The sequence below is a fragment of the Penaeus vannamei genome, chromosome 21, assembly GCF_042767895.1.
Source record: "Penaeus vannamei isolate JL-2024 chromosome 21, ASM4276789v1, whole genome shotgun sequence".
In the NCBI taxonomy this organism is placed as follows: domain Eukaryota; kingdom Metazoa; phylum Arthropoda; class Malacostraca; order Decapoda; family Penaeidae; genus Penaeus; species Penaeus vannamei.
This window is the reverse complement of record NC_091569.1, coordinates 23833667-23841166: the sequence shown is the minus strand read 5'-3', so window position 1 is coordinate 23841166 and position 7500 is coordinate 23833667. Positions and strand designations below refer to the sequence as shown.

Genomic DNA, 7500 nt, shown 5'->3' with positions numbered 1-7500 from the left:
GGGCTGGAGGGCTTAAAGACAGGGGCTGGATAGGCTGGAGGGCTTAAAGACAGGGGCTGGAGGGGCTGAAGGGCTTAAAGACAGGGGCTGGAGGGGCTGGAGGGCTTAAAGACAGGGGCTGGAGGGGCTGAAGGGGCTGGAGGGCTTAAAGACAGGGGCTGGAGGGGCTGGAGGGCTTAAAGACAGGGGCTGGAGGGGCTGGAGGGCTTAAAGACAGGGTCTGGAGGGGCTGAAGGGCTGAAGGGCCTAAAGACAGGGGCTGGAGGGCTTTAAGACAGGGGCTGGAGGGGCTGAAGGGGCTGGAGGGCTTAAAGACAGGGGCTGGATGGGCTGGAGGGCTTAAAGACAGGGGCTAGAAGGGCTGGAGGGCTTAAAGACAGGGGTTGGAGGGGCTGGCGGGCTTAAAGACAGGGGCTGGAGGGCTTAAAGACAGGAGCTGAAGGGGCTGGAGGGCTTAAAGACAGGGGCTGGAGGGGCTGAAGGGGCTGGAGGGCTTAAAGACAGGGGCTGAAGGGGCTGGAGGGCTTAAAGACAGGGGCTGAAGGGGCTGGAGGGCTTAAAGACAGGGGCTGAAGGGGCTGGAGGGCTTAAAGACAGGGGCTGGATGGGCTGGAGGGCTTAAAGACAGGGGCTGGAGGGGCTGAAGGGGCTGGAGGGCTTAAAGACAGGGGCTGAAGGGGCTGGAGGGCTTAAAGACAGGGGCTGAAGGGGCTGGAGAGCTTAAAGACAGGGGCTGGATGGGCTGGAGGGCTTAAAGACAGGGGCTGGAGGGGCTGAAGGGGCTGGAGGGCTTAAAGACAGGGCTTGGAGGGGCTGGCGGGCTTAAAGACAGGGTCTGGAGGGGCTCAAGGGGCTGGAGGGCTTAAAGACAGGGGCTGGAGAGGCTGAAGGGCTTAAAGACAGGGGCTGGAGGGGCTGGCGGGCTTAAAGACAGGGGTTGGAGGGGCTGAAGGGGCTGGAGGGCTTAAAGACAGGGGCTGGAGAGGCTGAAGGGCTTAAAGACAGGGGCTGGAGGGCTTAAAGACAGGAGCTGAAGGGGCTGGAGGGCTTAAAGACAGGGGCTGGAGGGGCTGAAGGGGCTGGAGGGCTTAAAGACAGGGGCTGAAGGGGCTGGAGGGCTTAAAGACAGGGGCTGAAGGGGCTGGAGGGCTTAAAGACAGGGGCTGGATGGGCTGGAGGGCTTAAAGACAGGGGCTGAAGGGGCTGAAGGGGCTGGAGGGCTTAAAGACAGGGGCTGAAGGGGCTGGAGGGCTTAAAGACAGGGGCTGAAGGGGCTGGAGAGCTTAAAGACAGGGGCTGGATGGGCTGGAGGGCTTAAAGACAGGGGCTGGAGGGGCTGAAGGGGCTGGAGGGCTTAAAGACAGGGGCTGGAGGGCTTAAAGACAGGGGTTGGAGGGGCTGAAGGGCTTAAAGACAAGGGCTGGAGGGCTTAAAGACAGGGGTTGGAGGGGCTGGAGGGCTTAAAGACAGGGTTTGGAGGGGCTGAAGGGCTTAAAGACAGGGGCTGGAGGGCTTAAAGACAGGGGTTGGAGGGGCTGGCGGGCTTAAAGACAGGGGCTGAAGGGGCTGGAGGGCTTAAAGACAGGGGTTGGAGGGGCTGAAGGGCTTAAAGACAGGGGCTAAAGGGGCTGGAGGGCTTAAAGACAGGGGCTGGATGGGCTGGAGGGCTTAAAGACAGGGGCTGGAGGGGCTGAAGGGCTTAAAGACAGGGGCTGGAGGGCTTAAAGACAGGGGTTGGAGGGGCTGAAGGGGCTGGAGGGCTTAAAGACAGGGGCTGTAGGGCTTAAAGACAGGGGTTGGAGGGGCTGAAGGGGCTGGAGGGCTTAAAGACAGGGGCTGGAGAGGCTGAAGGGCTTAAAGACAGGGGCTGGAGGGGCTGAAGGGCTTAAAGACAGGGGCTGGAGGGCATAAAGACAGGGGCTGGAGGGCTTAAAGACAGGGTCTGGAGGGGCTGAAGGGGCTGGAGGGCTTAAAGACTGGGGCTGGAGGGCTTAAAGACAGGGGCTGGATGGCTTAAAGACAGGGTCTGGAGGGCTTAAAGACAGGGGCTGGATGGGCTGGAGGGCTTAAAGACAGGGGCTGGAGGGCTTAAAGACAGGGGCTGGATGGGCTGGAGGGCTTAAAGACAGGGGCTGGAGGGCTTAAAGACAGGGGCTGGAGGGCTTAAAGACAGGGTCTGGAGGGCTTAAAGAAAGGGGCTGGAGGGGCTGGAGGGCTTAAAGACAGGGGCTGGAGGGCTTAAAGACAGGCGCTGGAGGGCTTAAAGACAGGGTCTGGAGGGGCTGAAGGGCTTAAAGACAGGGGCTGAAGGGGCTGGAGGGCTTAAAGACAGGGGCTGGAGGGGCTGGAGGGGCTGGAGGGGCTGGAGGGCTTAAAGACAGGGGCTGGAGGGGCTGAAGGGCTTAAAGACAGGGGCTGAAGGGGCTGGAGGGCTTAAAGACAGGGGCTGGAGGGGCTGAAGGGGCTGGAGGGCTTAGAGACAGGGGCTGGAGGGGCTGAAGGGGCAGGAGGGCTTAAAGACAGGGGCTGGAGGGACTGAAGGGGCTGGAGGGCTTAAAGACAGGGGCTGGAGGGCTTAAAGACAGGGGCTGGATGGGCTGGAGGGCTTAAAGACAGGGGCTGAAGGGGCTGGAGGGCTTAAAGACAGGGGCTGGAGGGGCTGAAGGGGTTGGAGGGCTTAAAGACAGGGGCTGGAGGGCTTAAAGACAGGGGCTGGAGGGGCTGGAGGGCTTAAAGACAGGGGCTGGAGGGGCTGAAGGGCTTAAAGACAGGGGCTGGAGGGGCTGAAGGGGCTGGAGGGCTTAAAGACAGGGGCAGGAGGGCTTAAAGACAGGGGCTGGAGGGGCTGGAGGGCTTAAAGACAGGGGCTGGAGGGGCTGAAGGGGCTGGAGGGCTTAAAGACAGGGGCTGGATGGGCTGGAGGGCTTAAAGACGGGAGCTGGAGGGGCTGGATGGGCTGGAGGGCTTAAAGACAGGGGCTGGAGGGCTTAAAGACAGGGGCTGGATGGGCTGGAGGGCTTAAAGACAGGGGCTGAAGGGGCTGGAGGGCTTAAAGACAGGGTCTGGAGGGGCTGGATGGGCTGGAGGGCTTAAAGACAGGGGCTGGATGGGCTGGAGAGCTTAAAGACAGGGGCTGGATGGGCTGGAGGGCTTAAAGACAGGTGCTGGAGGGGCTGAAGGGGCTGGCAGGCTTAAAGACAGGGGCTGGAGGGGCTGGAGGGCTTAAAGACAGGGGCTGAAGGGGCTGGAGGGCTTAAAGACAGGGTCTAGAGGGGCTGAAGGGGCTGGAGGGCTTAAAGACAAGGGCTGGAGGGGCTGGAGGGCTTAAAGACAGGGGCTGGAGGGGCTGGAGGGCTTAAAGACAGGGTCTGGAGGGGCTGAAGGGGCTGGAGGGCTTAAAGACAAGGTCTGGAGGGGTGAAGGGGCTGGAGGGCTTAAAGACAGGGGCTGGAGGGCTTAAAGACAGGGGCTGTAGGGCTTAAAGACAGGGCTGGATGGGCTGGAGGGCTTAAAGACAGGGGCTGTAGGGCTTAAAGACTGGGGCTGGAGGGCTTAAAGACAGGAGCTGGAGGGGCTGAATGGGCTGGAGGGCTTAAAGACAGGGGCTGGAGGGGCTGGAGGGCTTAAGGACAGGGGCTGGAGGGGCTGAAGGGCTTAAAGACAGGGGCTGGAGGGGCTGAAGGGGCTGGAGGGCTTAAAGACAGGGGCTGGAGGGCTTAAAGACAGGGGCTGGAGGGGCTGAAGGGGCTGGCGGGCTTAAAGACAGGGGCTGGAGGGGCTGGCGGGCTTAAAGACAGGGGCTGAAGGGGCTGGAGGGCTTAAAGACAGGGGCTGGAGGGGCTGAAGGGGCTGGAGGGCTTAAAGACAGGGGCTGGAGGGGCTGAAGGGCTTAAAGACAGGGGCTGGAGGGCTTAAAGACAGGGGCTGGAGGGCTTAAAGACAGGGTCTGGAGGGGCTGAAGGGGCTGGAGGGCTTAAAGACAGGGGCTGGAGGGGCTGAAGGGGCTGGAGGGCTTAAAGACAGGGGCTGGAGGGGCTGGAGGGCTTAAAGACAGGGGCTGGAGGGCTTAAATATCAGGGTCTGGAGGGGCTAAAGGGGCTGGAGGGCTTAAAGTCAGGGGCTGGAGGGCTTAAAGACAGGGGCTGGAGGGGCTGGAGGGCTTAAAGACAGGGGCTGGAGGGCTTAAAGACAGGGGCTGGAGGGCTTAAAGACAGGGTCTGGAGGGCTTAAAGACAGGGGCTGGAGGGCTTAAAAACAGGGGCTGGAGGGGCTGAAGGGCTTAAAGACAGGGGCTGGAGGGGCTGGAGGGCTTACAGACAGGGGGCTGGAGGGGCTGGAGGGCTTAAAGACAGGGGCTGGAGGGCTTAAAAACAGGGGCTGAAGGGGCTGGAGGGCTTAAAGACAGGCGCTGGAGGGCTTAAAGACAGAGGCTAGAGGGCTTGAAGACAGGGTCTGGAGGGGCTGAAGGGGCTGGAGGGCTTAAAGACAGGGGCTGGAGGGGCTGGAGGGCTTAAAGACAGGGTCTGGAGGGCTTAAAGACAGGGGCTGGAGGGCTTAAAGACAGGGCCTGGATGGGCTGGAGGGCTTAAAGACAGGGTCTGGAGGGCTTAAAGACAGGGGCTGTAGGGCTTAAAGACAGGGGCTGGATGGGCTGGAGGGCTTAAAGACAGGGGCTGGAGGGCTTAAAGACAGGGGCTGGAGGGGCTGAAGCGGCTGGAGGACTTAAAGACAGGGGCTGGAGGGCTTAAAGACAGGGGTTGGATTGGCTGGCGGGCTTAAAGACAGGGTCTGGAGGGGCTGAAGGGGCTGGAGGGCTTAAAGACAGGGGCTGGAGGGGCTGGAGGGCTTAAAGACAGGGGCTGGAGGGCTTAAAGACAGGGGTTGGAGGGGCTGGCGGGCTTAAAGACAGGGGCTGGATGGGCTGGAGGGCTTAAAGACAGGGGCTGAAGGGGCTGGAGGGCTTAAAGACAGGGGCTGGAGGGCTTAAAGACAGGGGCTGGAGGGGCCGAAGGGCTTAAAGACAGGGGCTGAAGGGGCTGGAGGGCTTAAAGACAGGGGCTGGAGGGGCTGAAGGGGCTGGAGGGCTTAAAGACAGGGGCTGGAGGGGCTGAAGGGGCTGGAGGGCTTAAAGACAGGGGCTGGAGGGACTGAAGGGGCTGGAGGGCTTAAAGACAGGGGCTGGAGGGCTTAAAGACAGGGGCTGGATGGGCTGGAGGGCTTAAAGACAGGGGCTGAAGGGGCTGGAGGGCTTAAAGACAGGGGCTGGAGGGGCTGAAGGGGTTGGAGGGCTTAAAGACAGGGGCTGGAGGGCTTAAAGACAGGGGCTGGAGGGGCTGGAGGGCTTAAAGACAGGGGCTGGAGGGGCTGAAGTGCTTAAAGACAGGGGATGGAAGGGCTGAACGGCTTAAAGACAGGGGCTGGAGGGCTTAAAGACAGGGGCTGGAGGGGCTGAAGGGGCTGGAGGGCTTAAAGACAGGGGCTGTAGGGCTTAAAGACAGGGGTTGGAGGGGCTGAAGGGGCTGGAGGGCTTAAAGACAGGGGCTGGAGGGGCTGGAGGGCTTAAAGACAGGGGCTGGAGGGGCTGAAGGGGCTGGAGGGCTTAAAGACAGGGGCTGGAGGGGCTGAAGGGGCTGGAGGGTTTAAAGACAGGGGCTGGAGGGCTTAAAGACAGGGGCTGGAGGGCTTAAAGACAGGGGCTGAAGGGGCTGGAGGGCTTAAAGACAGGGGCTGGAGGGGCTGAAGGGCTTAAAGACAGGGGCTGGAGGGCTTAAAGACAGGGGCTGAAGGGGCTGGAGGGTTTAAAGACAGGGGCTGAAGGGGCTGGAGAGCTTAAAGACAGGGGCTGGATGGGCTGGATGGCTTAAAGACAGGGGCTGGAGGGGTTGAAGGGGCTGGAGGGCTTAAAGACAGGGGCTGGATGGGCTGGAGGGCTTAAAGACAGGGGCTGAAGGGGCTGGAGGGCTTAAAGACAGGGGCTGGAGGGCTTAAAGATAGGGGTTGGAGGGGCTGGCGGGCTTAAAGACAGGGTCTGGAGGGGCTGAAGGGGCTGGAGGGCTTAAAGACAGGGGCTGGAGGGACTGAAGGGGCTGAAGGGGCTGGAGGGCTTAAAGACAGGGACTGGAGGGCTTAAAGACAGGAGTTGGAGGGGCTGGCGGGCTTAAAGACAGGGGCTGGATGGGCTGGAGGGCTTAAAGACAGGGGCTGAAGGGGCTGGAGGGCTTAAAGACAGGGGCTGGAGGGGCTGAAGGGGCTGGAGGGCTTAAGGACAGGGGCTGGAGGGGCTGAAGGGCTTAAAGACAGGGGCTGGAGGGCTTAAAGACAGGGGCTGGATGGGCTTAAAGACAGGGGCTGGATGGGCTGAAGGGCTTAAAGACAGGGGCTGGAGGGGCTGAAGGGGCTGGAGGGCTTAAAGACAGGGGCTGGATGGGCTTAAAGACAGGGGCTGGATGGGCTGAAGGGCTTAAAGACAGGGGCTGGAGGGGCTGAAGGGGCTGGAGGGCTTAAAGACAGGGGTTGGAGGGGCTGGAGGGCTTAAAGACAGGGGCTGGAGGGCTTAAAGACAGGGGCTGGAGGGCTTAAAGACAGGGGCTGGAGGGGCTGGAGGGCTTAAAGACAGGGGCTGGAGTGCTTAAAGACAGGGGCTGGAGGGCTTAAAGACAGGGGCTGGAAGGGCTGGAGGGGCTGGATGGCTTAAAGACAGGGTCTGGAGGGGCTGAAGGGGCTGGAGGGCTTAAAGACAGGGGCTGGAGGGCTTAAAGACAGGGGCTGGAGGGCTTAAAGACAGGGGCTGGAGGGCTTAAAGACAGGGGCTGGAGGGCTTAAAGACAGGGGCTGGAGGGGCTGGAGGGCTTAAAGACAGGGGCTGGAGGGCTTAAAGATAGGGGCTGGAGGGCTTAAAGACAGGGGCTGGAGGGGCTGAAGGGGCTGGAGGGCTTAAAGACAGGGGCTGGAGGGGCTGGAGGGCTTAAAGACAGGGTATGGAGGGCTTAAAGACAGGGGCTGGAGGGCTTAAAGACAGGGGCGGGAGGGGCTGAAGGGGCTGGAGGGCTTAAAGACAAGGGTTGAAGGGGCTGGAGGGCTTAAAGACAGGGGCTGGAGGGGCTGAAGGGCTTAAAGACAGGGGCTGGAGGGCTTAAAGACAGGGGTTGGAGGGGCTGGTGGGCTTAAGGACAGAGTCTGGAGGGGCTGAAGGGGCTGGAGGGCTTAAAGACAGGGGCTGGAGGGCTTAAAGACAGGGGTTGGAGGGGCTGGCGGGCTTAAAGACAGGGTCTGGAGGGGCTGAAGGGGCTGGAGGGCTTAAAGACAGGGTCTCGAGGGGCTGAAGGTGCTGGAGGGCTTAAAGACAGGGTCTGGAGGGGCTGGATGGCTTAAAGACAGGGGCTGGAGGGGCTGAAGGGGCTGGAGGGCTTAAAGACAGGGGCTGGAGGGGCTGAAGGGGCTGGAGGCCTTAAAGACAGGGGCTGTAGGGCTTAAAGACAGGGGCTGGATGGGCTGGAGGGC

The 7500-nt window shown here is 61.3% G+C and overlaps 1 protein-coding gene across 2 annotated transcripts in view; it reads right to left on the bottom strand.

Annotated features, from left to right (window-relative positions):
* Window positions 1-7500, bottom strand: part of LOC113803038 (ras-related and estrogen-regulated growth inhibitor-like protein) — a 91425-nt gene that overhangs the window by 13533 nt on the left and 70392 nt on the right. The window lies entirely within an intron of this gene.